This window comes from Polypterus senegalus, chromosome 8 (assembly GCF_016835505.1).
Source record: "Polypterus senegalus isolate Bchr_013 chromosome 8, ASM1683550v1, whole genome shotgun sequence".
NCBI classification, from domain to species: Eukaryota; Metazoa; Chordata; class Cladistia; order Polypteriformes; family Polypteridae; genus Polypterus; species Polypterus senegalus.
The window spans coordinates 87,598,649-87,615,207 of NC_053161.1; the positions used below are offsets into that span (position 1 = coordinate 87,598,649).

Below are 16,559 nucleotides of genomic sequence, written 5' to 3' on the forward strand. Positions count from 1 at the left end.
CTAGTTGTCTTTCTCTTTCCACTGGCATAATGTCGCACCTTAGCAAAAGCCTCATGAAAATCACAATAAATAACACTATAAGCACTTCCCTAAAATACATGTTTGCATTACTTCCTCTTAGAATTCCGGCGACCTCACTGTCTGAACCCATGTTGACTGCTCACTAATAAACTGTTTTTGTCATTTGCCACTCAATCTTTTTCAAAGTACTTGTTCCTGTTAAATTACACATAGTGTGTGTTCAGCACTCTGGCATAAAGTACAAAATGGAGAGACAGAGGACAATTAGGTATTCTTTCCAAGAAGCTGTTTAGGAACACAGCCTGGATGGGAGGACAGTAGAGTTTATGAAGGCCAGAGGGTCTATTTTAGATTGTATCAGTCTTCTGGGATGACAGACATCAATGGTAGCATGATGCTGCACTGTGTCAGAAGACTGAATCCTGAAGTGGGGACTGTAGTCTTCCTAGACTGCCCTATTATAATGAATGCCTGGTGCTGTTAGATGGTCTCCTGGCACTAGCACTATGACTTTGGTGACTTCAGGGTTATGCAATAATAATATTGTTATTCAAGGTCATTTCTTCAAACATTCATTCAGACACTATAGAGGAAGGGGATATAGAAGGCAAGGAAAAATAAGAATACAAGCTGAAAATTTGAAGGAGAACTACAGAAAAGCCATGAGGTTGGGTAAGCCAATGAGGAGCAGCAGTATTGTTTACAACCCTGCCATAGCAGCGCATATCATGTGTAAAGTACTCTTCATTATTCCTAACCATTCTATTTTTAATGCTTTAATAAATAATTTTGGTCCGATTCTGGACTCATCTGATAGTTGGGCCTGGACAGCCCAAGAGCCTGGACTTCATAATGACTCATTGAGATAGTAACAGTAAAGAGGAAAAATTATTGACCACCCAACGCTAAAGCAGCCTTTTCTTATAATGTAACTCATAAATATATAGTGAAAAAGTAGCCCTTTTTCTCCAGGAAGAATACATTTTAAGAAGAGAAAGATCATAAGAAATAGTTGATAACCTGAACCAAAGTAAAATACACACAAAATGAGCAATAAACAAAGGATAGCTACTGAAGGAACAGACGACAAGCTAAACCCCATTACATCTCGGGCCTTGTCAGTGTGATGGAGTGCCTTACATATCTGCCCACCTCAGAAATCCCAAATTCACAGAATTCTCCCTTCTCACCTGTTGTCTCCCCTCTCACTCTGTCTCTGCCACCTGCTAGCAAATGTTTGCTTCAATTCTACTCCTGGCAAGGCTGATTGGGCTTTTTAAAAGATGCAATGGGAAAGAATTTGTTCAAATAAAAACATTCACTTTCTATTGCCACTTATATCAGGATTGGGATCTAAAACAGAAATCATCACATAAGCCAAAAATGATTGATGTAAATGAAGAATAAAAATGACATCTCCTCCTGGTCAAACAGGAGAGCAGTGTGGACAAATAAATGCTAGTAATCAGGGAACAGTAAAAATTTCTACATGGTCAGCAAATCATTCTGGTCATCAGTGACTGGGAAACAAATAACTGACCATACTGATGTTTCTGCTGCCTTTAAGCATTCTTACTTAACTGGAACTAATGAGAAACACCTCCAGCGATTCAAGGGGCCCTTTCTTTCTGTTTAGAACTTTTCATTTTCTACTCGCACATCTCAGCGAATTTATACAGATGACCAGCAGATGGCAATAAACCCCTCATAAGTCTAATAAACTAGTTTTAGTGTCATATGCAGTTCTTGTGTTTCAAGTACACACAGTCATCTTGTAGGTGTATGAAAAAAAACTTATAGCATGCATTCTATCAAATAATCGTCTAAGTTAAGTTAATTTGCTTTACATTGAATAAGAGAGGGCATATATTTCACAATGTACCTTTTCTCCCATTAACTAGGCACTGGAGCGCATCCAACTCGTCGCTTGACTCAACACTTCAGGATATGCGGCATACCACCTAGAGCAGTTAGTGCCTGCCAGTATCTCCAAGTATTATGCAAAAACTTTAAACCTGAACGTGAACTTGGTCGAATTGATAGATAAGAGTTGGGTATGACCTATGTACACATTAATGATGTATTTTTGTGGCGCTTTACCTACAAAATATTATTTTAAGATGATCAGGACGATGTTAGGCAGCATACACTGTGTTCACAGTTGAGAGCTGTTACTTCACTCTACGAATAATAAAGAAAAGCGACTCTCCGATCTTATCTCCAAATTACTGAGGGTGCTCAACCAGAGCACGACCGGTAATAAAGCAAAACTTCTGGGAACTGACAATGAGTGTATTGCTGTAGTTATTGTAAAGAATAGAAAGGAACAATGCTGAAAATACTAGGGAGCTACAGAGCTGTCATCGCTTTCCAAGTAGCCACAGCTGACCTTTAGAGTAGTTTCCATTTATACCGTTACATTTCTTTTTAGTATAGTCAGCTAAGGGTTTTCTTTTATAATCTAAGGGTACCTGGGCGTAGCCTACATTAAATTTCTCAAAGAACTGTAAATATAGCTAAACGATTCACACAATTAGCATAGCCTCATTTACACTCTTCTAGGTTTTTACTGATGCAGTTTAAATATTTAGGTGCCTATGTCTTCTCTGTAAGAAATATTACCATTCCCAAGATATCACATAGTAATTCGCCGAATTGTACAGTCCACGACGATGAAAGTTAAATAACTCTGTGGCCCCGCGCTAATGTTTACTTATTGGGCAAGAATGAACTTCGTCTGCCTGCTGTTTGTGTTGACTTAATTAAAAAAAAAGCGTATTATACTCTTATTTTAGAAATAGATAGATAGATAGATAGATAGATAGATAGATAGATAGATAGATAGATAGATAGATAGATAGATAGATAGATAGATAGATAGATAGATAGATAGATAGATAGATAGATAGATACTTTACCTTCTGTTTTTTTTTTTTTACCATTCCTATGAAGTAAATTGAGCAAGCACGGTGGTGCAGTGCTGAGCGTTGCTGTCAGCCCATGTCATAGTCCATGTGAATTTTTCCGTGCCAGTTTTGTTTCCTGGTACATTTCTCGTGTACCCCACTGCAACTCTGCACAGGAAAGAGTGTATCCAAAAAAATGACATCAATGTAAATAGATTTGCAATGGCTAATGATGAATAAAAAATTGTTAATTCAGTTCATTTTAATATTGTACTGATATCGAACGTTACTGTAATCCTATTTGCTGTGGAAAACATCTTCAATCTTAAAATCAATGGTGTCAAACTGGTTATTCAAAACAGTGCCAGAGAGGAACCGTTTTTAGTTCTCAAAAGAACCATCATGAAGGTTTCAGAAAGAACCTTTCATTTAGATTTCTGACATGTTAAAAAATATGTAGAGATGATAACCCATTTGTGAAATACAGTTGAACTCTTGATTTTAACGGGACCTTTGCTTCATAAAATCATCGTGTATGTTTAGTTTTCTTGAGGTTTCGTGTATAGTCTACAATGAGTTAAAGATGTCTGCTTCATCCACATATTAGGAACCTTTTCAAAGTCCAAAAAGCGAAACCCAGAGTGAAATGGTTATTTGTTAGATAACGGCTCTACAACCAAACAATCCAGGGAAATGCCATTTTAAGACTAGGATTTTAAGAGTGCAGACCCCCGTGACCCTGTAGTTAGGATATAGAGGGTTGGGTAATGGATGGATGGATTTTAAGAGTATTAAGTTGTTACGTGCAACTGATAACATCATACAATCGTTTTAAATAAAACCAAACATATATTCAGGGCTGAAAGATTATTAGCTGTTCAAATACTGTATAGGTGAATTACTTAGCAGAGTTAGGATAAATGTGGAAAGGAACAAAACGATCTCATTTATCTGGTTTGTTATTAAAATAAAGAAGTGGTGCGCTGGACGTATTTTATCTGAACGAAAATCCCCCAATTGCTGTTGTTGTGTACATATTTATAAGTTCATCATTTTCTAACGGTATTCCTTTCCATTACGCGAAAAACCTCTACTAGTTTTAAGAAATATAGTTTTTTTTTTTTTTTCTTTTTCTTCTGGAGTGGTTCTTTTCAATTCTTTTGCAAGTCACAACGTTTCACTTTCAAAAGTTCTTAATAACTTTGAAAGTATTCCCTGCTGGACAGATGACCCCCGAGAGGAGGACTCTCTTCTCGTCTCACTCACTCCTCCCCGTCAGACGCGCGAGTACGCCTATTCCCGCATTCGCTGCCCAGGATGAACCCCGCAAGCTCCAACCTGCACGCGCGCACCTGACGCCCCTGGCTTTGACTTCGAGTCCTGCCAGTATGGACTACATCATAACTTGACAGACGACGGGATATCGGTGGCTAGGCAGCGGCACAAGACACGTGAGCGGCTGCCGGAGGCGCTGCTTGCCCCCCACCGCAGGGTTTACAAGCCACTACGGACTGTAGTGTGAGGCTTAAGAGTAGCAAGAAAGAAAGGAAGGAAATAAGAAAAGAAGGGACCGGGTATTGGAAACGGACGTGTGTGTGTGTGTGTTTTTAAGGTAACGGGAAGAGCACACGGCTACGGCGTGACTGGCTATGCGTGAACTGAAAAGTTCTGTTCAATTGAAAGAGCAGAAGGCACGCCGCGTCTCTGGAGCGTGAAACAAAAGCCATGCAGTCCTGCCCTTGAGACAAAGCCGAGACAAAACAATCCTAACGATCTGCCAAACAGGTAAAGAACATTTTTCTACTTTTTCTTACTTATTAACTGGAAAGATTTTCAGAGATATTAAAATGATTGAATTGGCGTTGTTTCATAAAGCTCCCTTATCCCACTGTTACAGCATCTTATTGCCAAATAGCAGCGCATCTTTTGAATGATGCTAAACTAATAAGTAGGGTTGAGCTTTGATTGGGATTTAGGACGGTACCTGGATTGAACCACACGAGTGCATAACGGAGGTTGTTGACGGGAAATAAGAAAACTCAGCGGAACAGGTGCCGAGTTGTGTATCGGTATGAAAAGCACTACGGCATTGAAGCGGAAAGACGGAATGGTACACACTTTAGATACTTGCAGACGCCAGCCCGTGTCTGTTGTGTGCGTGATCATTATAAAATACATTTATGACTAGTTCACAGCAGCCTCAGTTTTAGATAGCTCCGTTCGGCAGGACGCTCTGAAGGCATCCAACAGCCAATGTTTTATATAGCACCAATGTCTCGACACATTGCCACGGAAGCGAATGACAAAGTATTCAATAAAGCCAAGCATGGAGTTTGCTATTCTGATCGGTTTATTGTGTGCCCGAGTGTGTACCGGCGTCTCGACCAGGGTTACTGGAGCTTTACAAAGTTGCCCAGAGGATGACGTGATCTTCAACCGTGTATAGCGTCTTAGGCGCTCGATTCGAATATAGCCATGTCCACTTTCAGTGGGCACTGCTATTAAACAGTTTCGGGGTTTTCAGCAGTCCGACAAACGTCCACAAGCAATGTTCAGTTGTTAGTTCAACAAATGCATGGATTTCCTGAATGATATGCTAAGTAACGTCACTCTTAAGAAGTACACTTTAATCCCATGCATTTTTTTTACTTTGTTGCTATCCTGCTCAGGCAGCTTTATACATAAAGATCCAATTTCCAGACTGAAATTTTTTATAACGTCTTTCGAAGTGAGCCCTGTCTAGACACACACTTTTAATATTATTAACATTCAAATAAGTGGTGGAATCGTGAATTGTCGAGAGTCCAAATAAGCCAGGTGTCAATTTTCCTAATGAACTTGGTAAGAAATGATCAAGTATGGAACAAAACACGAACTCTGTCTGCTTTATTAAAACAAACATTTGCAGTTGTTCTTGAAATCGAGTATACTGCCTTTCTTGTCAAATGTCTGTGGCGAACATTTAACACACAGAAGACGTCTCATACGATTCATTGAATGCCTTCCTTACGTCTTATACGACTGTTTGGACCTTGATGACATATTATGTCCACAGAATCGTACTTTGATCAGCGAGTCAACAGCAGTAAAGCGTAACATCTGCTGGGAGGAAAACATCGGCACCCGTTTATGAATCACGCTAGCTGGTTGGCTGTCAGTTTTGTAAAGTTGTGGTAACTTTTTAATAAATTAAGATATTGAACTTTTTAATGCAGAATTTTAGGTATAAATCTTCCATCATTACAACCGAGTGATCCACTCCTGGGTATAATATATTGACCGGAGCCAGTTTCGGGAATATTATAATCAAGCAGGGTGCCCCGCCACCACATGCATATTCACACCCACACTTCACATGGCCACTTTAGCTACACTGAACACTCATTTGTTAGGATATTGTATTACTCAAAGAAAAAATATCAAGTCACAGAGAGAACATGCAGACCCTACACAGCCAAATGGCCATTTCATTTTATATGTACTTTAAGTGTTAATTTGTAGTTTTACTCTCTGAGTCAGGGAGAGGAATGGACAAATCCCATCTTGATTACTAGTGACCAGCACTTTTGTATTTTATATAAATTATAAGTGAGATATTTTCAGATTTCACAAGGACCTCTGCTGTTTACCTATTTTATTACATGACATATCCTGATTCAGTATGTTCCATAAACTTATTTTAAGTATGGAAATAAGATAATTTCAACAGAAAATACAAGTGCTATAAAATGCTATATAGTACTGTACTTTTGTGGTTGATTGAATTTCCAAATGATTTCACCAATCAGCTCTCTGTGTGCCTCCTTTTTGGAGAACGGCAGTTATACATTAAACTGTACAAATGAGCCCACAGCTGCCTTAGACTGGTCAGTGAGATCCTGGAAGACTAATATGTCTGATCAGTAATGAGAGGATTGGACTGGGTTGCAAAGTTATATTTTTGGGTGTTCAGACTGGTCTGCATAGAAGCACTGTGTATTGTAAATTCAGTTCATGCATTCCACATTATAAGGACTCACTTATTAATAATTCCCTAAAATGTATTTCCTATGAAGCATTAATATGTTTGTGCCATACAAGGCTTTTATGGTTAATTCACATTTTACAGTAATGTTACTTTTGTGTGGAGCTATTGTCTGAACCTGCTTTATCATGCACAAGCTCATGGGGAATTGAGAAGTGTCCCTTAATAGTAATGGATAAGAGGCAGAAATCATCCCTGGATGGAACATATAGTACACTGCAAGCCTTGTTTGCTCACAGTAGACAAATTAAAAGTTTCAGCCTCTCTTCCAAGCATAGCCACAAGTCTTTAGAGTGTGGAAGGAACACAGAGTGAAAGAGGTAGAACATGCCAAATCCACATAGAAGCCTTGATGGCTTAGCAGTTGAAAGAGGGATCTATATAATTTATTTACTGGGGACGTCTACAAGTATGCTGTGTTATATTCTGACAGAATTCAGCATTGTGCATGAAAAACACAAACTGATGCATCTGTCTGAATGACTTCTGGTGTGCCTTTAACACACATTTCAACCATAGACAAAATTCTGCCTCTAATGATACCTTACCTGATATTTTCAGACAAATTGGAGCCTTTTACTTTGGCTGTGCTTGTGGAACAAAAGGTTGTTTGTTCAGAGACACATCTGCTTATCTTTTTAAGATTCCTTTTGGATCTCTGTTGGCTTTCATTCTAAAGTTGCATCACCTTCAGTTGTTTTGGGGCACTAGAAGGCGTTTCCTGCTTTGTGACAAACAGGGTCGAGTTGGATATAAATATGTGAGGTTGTCATAATTTTTAATTCTGAGCCTTTCATTGTTAATTTAATTTATGACATTTATTCCCCGGCAAGAGGTCTAAACTTAGCTTTGTGGCTGCTGCATATTATGTGCCGAACAATGTATGCAGTGATTCAGACTTCTGGTTACACTGCAGTACAAATGAGAGGGAACCACAGCTAAGGTGGCTGGCTAAGAAAAACAGCTTCATGCATTTATGACTACGGCTGACTCCGCTCTTTCCAGCCTACATTGTGCCATTGATCTTAGTTTGACCAGTTTAATGTTTGTGGTTGTGCATGCTTAAGAATGAAAATAATGAAAGTTTAACGTGTTTTTTCTTTTGACTTAACGCCATGTTTGTCTCAATTTATTTCAGTAAGTTGTCACAAAAGCAAGTGAGGGACACAGTGCGTGACTCAGACTGAAGTCAGTGTTTGACTTTTATTTTAATTTTATCTTCATCCTTATGGGTGGATAATGTAGCTAGTCAGCTGATATACCTAGTGTGCAAAAGTAGGAGTGGTGTTTAGCAAATTAAGTTGAAACTGATGGCTGTTTCTTACTTTGTAACAACTAAGGATATAGTGAAAGTGAGCTGTACTAATCCCCATTTCCAGTTAGTTATTATGGCTTTATTTAAATTCTTAAGAAAATGATGTTAAAGCCTAAGTAATCTCTTATCATTTGCTCCTTCCATTAAACGTTTTTGAAATATTTTGTTAAAATGTCTATTTAAAAAATTATCCAAATTTCTTATACTAAGTAATATGACACTGCCACTCCACAGCCCCAGAGCACCAGGTTCAAATTGCAGCCCAGTCTTTGTATGTATGGAGTTTGCATATCTCTAGGTGCTTCAGTTCTCTTTGCACACTAAAAAGACATGCAAGGTATGCACATTTGTAGCACTAAAATTGTCTGATGTGAATTAGTCTGGTACTCTGCAGTGGGCTAATGCCCTGCCAGGAACGCTTGATGGTTTGTGCCATCCGCTCCTTGGAATAACTTTCACTCATTATACTTAATTGCATTACAAGAGCTTAATAATGGATGGATGTATTAACACATGAATTTTTGAATATCCAAGCTTTTAACAAAAGGCACTCATAATATTTTAAAATATTTTGCCAACCTTCTATAAAACCAAACACTTGATTTACAAAGATGTCAAAACATTTTCCCATAGGTTTAAAAAATTCCCATAAAATCAATACAGTGCATTTTTGATTGATATAGTTGGCAGTCGTCGTTCACCTATTTTCTGCTCTTGAATTTCCAATCCCTTTAAGCCTCCTTATGTTGTAGTCTTTATCTCTGTGGGATTTGCAGTGTTTGCATGTAAATTAGATATACAAAGCATAATCTAATATTTGTGAATCCGTAGTATGATGCATGGATAAGGCAGAATCCTATTTAATTTGATTATTAAGCAGTGCTTGAAGTGGGCTGGTACTCACCAGCTCACAGTACCGACACCTCTTCCAATTTCAACATAGAACACCTTTTCTCAGCTTCTCAGCTTTCTCATCTCCTCTTTAATTTTCTCAAAAGAACTACTTTTTGATGGACTGTCACTACATTATGATGACATAATCTAAGCATTTAAGTTTCATTATATTGGCACTCTTCAGTCTCCAACCTGCACTTCAATTAACTGTCTGTTATTGTATCATTTCTTAGCCTACCAGTGAGTACTGGCTGCTATTTAGGAATCTTCAATGGGGAACAAACTTTAATCGACTGTCATTGCACCTCTACGATGTACATTTCACCATACAAGCACCTTTTCTTAGTGTATTAGTGAGTATAGTACCTCTTCATGAATCTTCAAGGGGGACGTCAAGCCCCCCCAACTATATGACTGAACTGTTGTTGTATCGGCAGAAACAGAGTACCGCCAGTAATTTGGTTTCACTTTGCCACTGTTCATAAGCATAGCATGTGATTTTTAAAATATCCCAATTATTATAAATAATTCTTTGAAGGAGGTATATTTATATATGTGTGTGTATAGATCTATCTATCTATCTTACATTATTTTCTGATAGATAGATAGATAGATAGATAGATAGATAGATAGATAGATAGATAGATAGATAGATAGATAGATAGATAGATAGATAGATAGATAGATAGGTCAAAATGCCAAGTATTCTACGGTACTCCAGAGAACATACAGTACCAGAGGTATTTTTACCTCTAACTATAGAATATTTTTATCCATCCATTTTCTAAACCTACATATCAAGAGAAGGGTCATGGAGAAGCTGCAGCCTATCCCAGCAAGCTTCAGGTGCAATGTAGGAATAATGGACACGGTGCCAGCTCATTGCAGGATGAGCACACACACAGACATCAGGCATCAAATTAGCATTAGCAGTCCATCTATTCTGCCTGTCTTTGGTCCATGAGAGGAAGCCAAAGCACAGAGAAGAAACCCAGGTGGGCATGGGGAGAAAATAAAAGCTCTACTCAGGGAGCATTTTAATATCTTAATTTTAATAATGTTCTGGACAATTATTTATTGATGTATTTAGTTTACTTTTTAACCTTGAGTATAATTTTTATACTGCGGTGGGCTGGCGCCTGGGGTTTGTTTCCAGCCTTGCACCCTGTGTTGGCTGGGATTGGCTCCAGCAGACCCCCGTGACCCTGTAGTTAGGCTAATTTGTATATGCTGTTGTAACGCTGTGGTTTCCTCTTGAAATTAAGTACATTCTTTTAGAAATAAATAAATTATCTATTTGCATATTTTGCAAACATATAGGTAGATACAAAAATAGAAAATGTTGATATACTATACATATATCCTTATGCTAACATTTACAGTTTGGAGAGACTGAGGTGCAAGACAGAAACCAAACCTGAACAGGGCACAGAGCACATTCATACACTTACCATCAAACATATTATGTTTGTTAGCCTAAAGGAATTTAAAAGAAATTTAATTTCATTGTTGACATTTGTTGGATCTGTTTTGAAGACTTTTCAGCAACACTCTTAGTGCACTATTTATTTAAAATCTTTGGTGATCCTTCAGTGCACAATTCCATTATTTACATTATTTTTTTAGAACTAGAACGCATACACAGGTCAAGTGACTTCCTCAGGGTTACGCGGCTAGTAAGAAGGCAAGGATTGAACTATAGGCCACTTCCTAAGCCATCCTGCCACCTAAATAGACCTGTGTGCATTAGTACATTATTTATCAGTCTTTCTGCCACCTACTTGTCACATTACAGTTTCTCTCTCACAATTGCAGTGATGTAATCTAGTAATAAATACTGTACCTTTATTGTCATGGGAGTGAAACTGATGAAGTTTTGTATCCCAGGCTGAATGTGTCTCATCGCGTGTAAAAGGACTTATTTATGTAACAATGGTGTGCCGGCAGACACCACCTTTGAGCTTGGATTTTGTAAGAATTCAATGTATGTATTTTGAAAAATATAACAGAGAGGAGTGGACTCATTGTAAACATCAAGCAACTAAATTTTGGTCTTGATCAAGTGTTTGTATAACACCTAAAAAATGAATAACAAGATGTACAGTCTTTCCCAGATATTGTATATTTCTTGCATTTCTCCACATATGTTTAGACTTTTCTTTAATTGTTTTTGTATCCTTAATGTGGAAAACAATTATTTACTGCAGTGCCAATAAAAACTATATTCTATAAGAGCAATAAAAATACTAAATGCATTTGGTTTGACAGTTGTATTCTTGCTTCTAAAAGAAATGGAAAGAAGAGTGTTAAGGACTGCAACATAATGTCTCTTGTGTTACATCTCTCAGATTATGTAGAGACATTAAAAACTCAGAGCTCTCAGTATGATAATATTTGGTCATGTAAGTGAAGAATTTGCACCCTACAATTTACTTGTATGGATCCCCTTGTCATTATTTCTGGATAAGTCACAGAGACAGATAAGCCACTCATGACGACAGAAGACAGAAATGAGCACAGCATAACTAAACACGCAAGGGAAAACCAAAAATGCCACCTGACCCTCCACTCCACTCAGAAAAAAACAATGTTTAGTACAAATGCTTGTGATGTCCCTTCTGTTGGAATGACCAAGACAGCCACCCAGCAGACACACAGATACACAGACGCAGAAGCACATATCCTTTTATTAAGGTGGATTGTTCTCATGTGTACAGAGTACCATAGTTGTTTAGTCTGTGCTCTGAAAGAAATTGGTTAGTGGGTACCACAGTATAACAGTGATCATGAGGATGGCAGAAGGCCAGGTGAATTCCCCAAGAATAAAAGGTGACAGCAGAAGGTTCCTGCCTGAAACAACTGGGACTGTGCTGCATATTATGAAGAGCATAGAACACAGAATCTAACAAGTGTGATTGGCCCCCAGACATGGGTGCTGGGTTTTAGGATCGTAAGCATTAATAGGACAGCCAGAGGAAGCTCTGCTGAGGCAAACTCAGAGCTTTCATAGTGAGTTATACAAACCTATAAGTATGGCAAGTTAAAAGAATGTCACAGAAGCAGACCCTGAGTTTGGTTACTGCCAATGGCCCACAGAGAGTTCAATTAAAAGATTAGGTAGGAAAAGTTTTCCTTCAGCCACAGCCAGGTGGCTCTAAGGACAGAAGATACATCCCATAGTCAAAGACCAGACCTTTTACTCTATGCAGTATGTCCCATGAGTCTGAAATCAAAATAAAAAATAAAAAATTGCCCTTCTGTATCACTGGCCCGTAGTTAAACTCTGCACTGACCTCTCTCTGACTCCAGTTTCTTATGAGAATAAATTAATGGACTTGCATTTCCTTACTCAAAAACATCTTGAGAGTGTAAAGATAAAAATACATGTATTTATTTTTCTATAATATTCTAGACTTATGGGACGCCTTTTAGGCTGGCTGATTGGACACCTAGGATTTGTTTTATGTTTGACACTTTTAGTTCTTCCTTTTAAAATTCTGACTCTGAATTGCTTTTGATAAATAAAGCAATTTACTGTTTTTAGTAGTGTTTTTCACATTAAAGATGACATTACAATATGTAAAACACAGTTCAATCAAAAATACAGCCATTGCTACATTTACAAAAGATAATAAAGATGTATTAATTTGTAATCAATGCGTAAAAGTCTCATCCATACCCTATAGGAGCAGTAGAGAGTTATGTGAATAAATCACCCATTATGAAAAAGTTCATTAACAGCTCTGGAAGATCTACAGCAGCTTTTAAAATATTGTTAATAAAGTCTTCCCAACATGCTGAAAAGCTTTTCATTGTTCCTTGCAAAGAAAAAAATATTTTTTCTATGTTTAAGCAATGTAAGAAATAACTTTCTCATTAAGTTACAATATTTTTGGATTTTTTCCACACTTATACAATAACATCAGATTTTCTTGGTTATTGCATAATAAGTACCTCTGTCACACTTTGAATTCATGCAATACTACCAGCATCACCAAAGCAAAATGTTAGTCTCTTTAGGGCTGATGTTTGTAGAATAGGTTACCACCTTTACTTTAAGAATAGAGGGTTGTCATGTTCCAAATATACATTGTCCGTTGCAGACATGGATGCATCACCCGAAATCGAAGTTTTCTGCAGTAGCTGCCACTTGCCTGGCTTCAGCCTCTGAAGGTGTCATTGTTCCTGCCAACTCAATGTAGGCGACCAGTAGCTGAAATTCGTTTCTCCAAATTACATATATCTTGAATGTCTCATATAGCAACAGTATAATCAACCATCTCTCTTCTTTATCATCTTGGATAACTTCCAGGACAGAGTGCTCTATGCCAGAGATCTAATGTACATTTTTAAAATATACTTTTGGAAGACTTATCAACATTAAAGCATAATAAGGTGATTTTTGACCTGTCTGGGTCACTGCAATTCCTTAACCAGCATTTTGTCAGCTAAATGGAAAGAACCCGCTGTACAGAGGGGAAGATTTGCATACCACATTTGAAGCCTGTTGATTATCAAAATACTATGTAATGACATCCTGGCTATACTAGCAATTTGTTTCTTCTTTTTGCTGATTTCAGCCATAAGACTGATGTACTGGCTTTTCATATTTTTATGATTATATTTGTGCTAACTTTAAAGTGTTTGTTTATTCAAATTACCAGAGCACTGAGTAGGATGACAAAGAATTTTACTAAAGGTATGATACATGTAGAACAACTGGAGATTAGGCGATGGGGGGAAAAAAAGTAAGGATTTTTGACCTAAAATTGTCTATTCTATTCCTCATTATACTACAAGCTGATTGGGCCCAGCCAAATTGACTAACTGCACCACAATCACTTATTCCTGGTCGAGCAATTACTTATATTCAAAATCCTTGACAATGAACAGGATTGTGTGTTTAGCCCTAGCAGGTTGTTTGGAGACCTGAAAATAATGCCCCACAACCTGGAATCTGGACTACAAGTATTACAAAGGGAAATATTTTTGCTTTCACCCACACTGACATTTACCTATATGTGTGTTAGGTACAGAAAATAACTCTGAGAATCAAATCAAAATTAAAATGACTGTGGAAAATATGGGGTTGATCTCACTCTGTTTCTTTCTCTATCCCAAAGCCCAAACCACAAACCTTTACCAGCCCAGCACACCGCAGCATAGAAGATGTCAGTTATAATAGTTATAATAGAGTTATAAAAGATGAGAAGATTATCACTTCTTACATTCAAGAAACACAGTCTCCTAAGGAACAAGGGCCTTCTCTGCTCTTTCTTATATAGTTCCTCTGTGTTCCAAGACCAGTCCAACCTGTCATTGTTGGGAAACCCAAAGTATTTGTAGGAGTGCACCACTGCTACATCCATTCCACAAGTAATGACCAGACATAGAGGTTTTTTGGTGCAGTGAAAGTCAATAACCAGTTCCGTTGTTTTGCTATAGTTAAGTTGCAGACAGTTCTTTCTGCACCAAGAAACACAGAAACACCCAACTCCTTCAAATCTCTCATTCCTCTTATTGTCACATCCCATGAGTGCAGTAAAATCTGAGAATTTATGCAAATGACATGAGTGATGTTATATTTATGGTCTGAAGCGTACAGAAAGAAGAGAAAAGAAGATAGAACTGTTCCTTGTGGTGCTTCAGTGTTGCTCACATCCATATCAGAACCACAGGCCTTGAGTCTCACAAACTGCAGTCTGCCCAACAGACAGTCCATTTTTTAGGACACCATAAGCTCATCCACCTGCATATCTCTGAGTTTACCCACTAACTGGTATGGATCGAAGACACTGTAGAAATCAAAAGACATAATTCTCATAGTGCTTCCAGCTTTGTCCAGGTGAGAACAGGCCTTGTGGAGCAGATAGATACAGTATTTGCATCCTCCACTCCAATCAGAAAATATGTATAAAATGAATAATAATAAGTATCACTGATTTATAAGGTGCATTTCAGACACTGAATGTAGCTCAGTGTTTTACAAAAAAACATTCATATACTCTGTATGAAGGTAAAACATAATAAAAAGCTGCTTCTGAAGAAATAATAAAAAAAAATTAAAACAATTAAAAAAAAAAATTTTTTTTAAATAAATAAAACATACTGAGTCACAGGGGTGGCACAGTTGTGTAATTGTAGTGCTGCTGCTTTGCAGCCTGGGGTTTATGTTCTGAGTGCTCTATGTGTAGTGTTTGCATGCTCTCCCCATGGGTTTCCTCTGGGTTGCTCAAGTTTCTTTTCAAGCATGCAGGTTAGGTGAACTGGTGTTGGTAAATTGATTTTAGTATGTATGTGTTCACCCAGTGATGGACTGATGCGCTGCCCAGGTGTTGTTTCAGTCTTACTCCTGAGGATAACTGTGATAGGTTCCCTCTGCCCCACAACCCTTCCCTGGATAACTGGGTTATTAAAATTTGCTGAATGGATGAAACGTTACTAATATAATTGCTTATTTAACTTACTAATGATGATATGATAAAACAACTAATTCATTTATTAACTATAGCCATGGGTCCATTATCTTTAGTAGTTTTTTCAGTATAGCCCAAATCAATGCTCATCCCATCTTGGGCATTCTGGACGTACATTACCCAAGTCACTATTTTTCATTAAATCATAGAATCTGTAGATGTGTCATCCTTTAAAGAAATAACATTTTCAATAAGATTGAAGAGAAACTATGACAATGATGAAACAGTGCATATGTAATGGGAATTAATGTTACATTTTGGAAGATTCATTCAAAGACAATCAATAACAATTTGGATACAAAACTGATTTCTGTTCCAATAAAGCAATGCACATGTAAAAAAGTGGATTGCAAAAGTAGAATGCTACAATCATCATAGCCTTCTGTTATTTTCTCTCCCCATAAACTTCTTTCTCATCAGTCATCAAAATCATCAGAATATCTTTTAAAAGGATATATAGCAAGTCATGTTGTTCATTCAGACATGTTTAATGCCTGTATGAGCAAGGCTTGACTGGAGTATTGAGCTTGATATACATTCACAGCCACATGGAAATGGGGAGCAAGAACAGAAAGAACTAGCCAAGGGTAGCCGGGGAGAGCTTCCCTCTATACATCCTTATATCATGACCTCACACAATAAGGACTTTTATATTTATAATATAGGTAGAGTTTAATTGAAATTATCTGTAAATACATTTTAGGAAGATTTGACCTTTGCCAAAATTGCAGCTAACTTACTTCCAGAACTTAAAGTTGATAAAATGTCCAATTAGCTGCATTCTCAGATATGCTTAATCCTGTTCAGGGTTTTCTAAGCCAGAGTCTATTGTGGTAGTGCAGTGTGCAAGGCAAGGCTGAAAACAATCCTTGGTGTATTTTTATTGGAAATTGGGACTAACAAGATTCTATTTTTTGGTGTTT

The 16,559-nt window shown here is 37.6% G+C and overlaps 1 protein-coding gene across 1 annotated transcript in view; it reads left to right on the forward strand.

Moving 5' to 3' along the window:
• Positions 1–4,221: 4,221 nt before the first annotated feature.
• The window catches only part of met (MET proto-oncogene, receptor tyrosine kinase), a 214,233-nt gene continuing 201,895 nt past the window's right edge, over positions 4,222–16,559 (forward strand). Inside the window, exon 1 of the mRNA XM_039761387.1 lies at positions 4,222–4,712. The gene's annotated coding sequence lies outside the window, so the exon portion shown is untranslated. The remainder of the gene's footprint in view (positions 4,713–16,559) is intronic.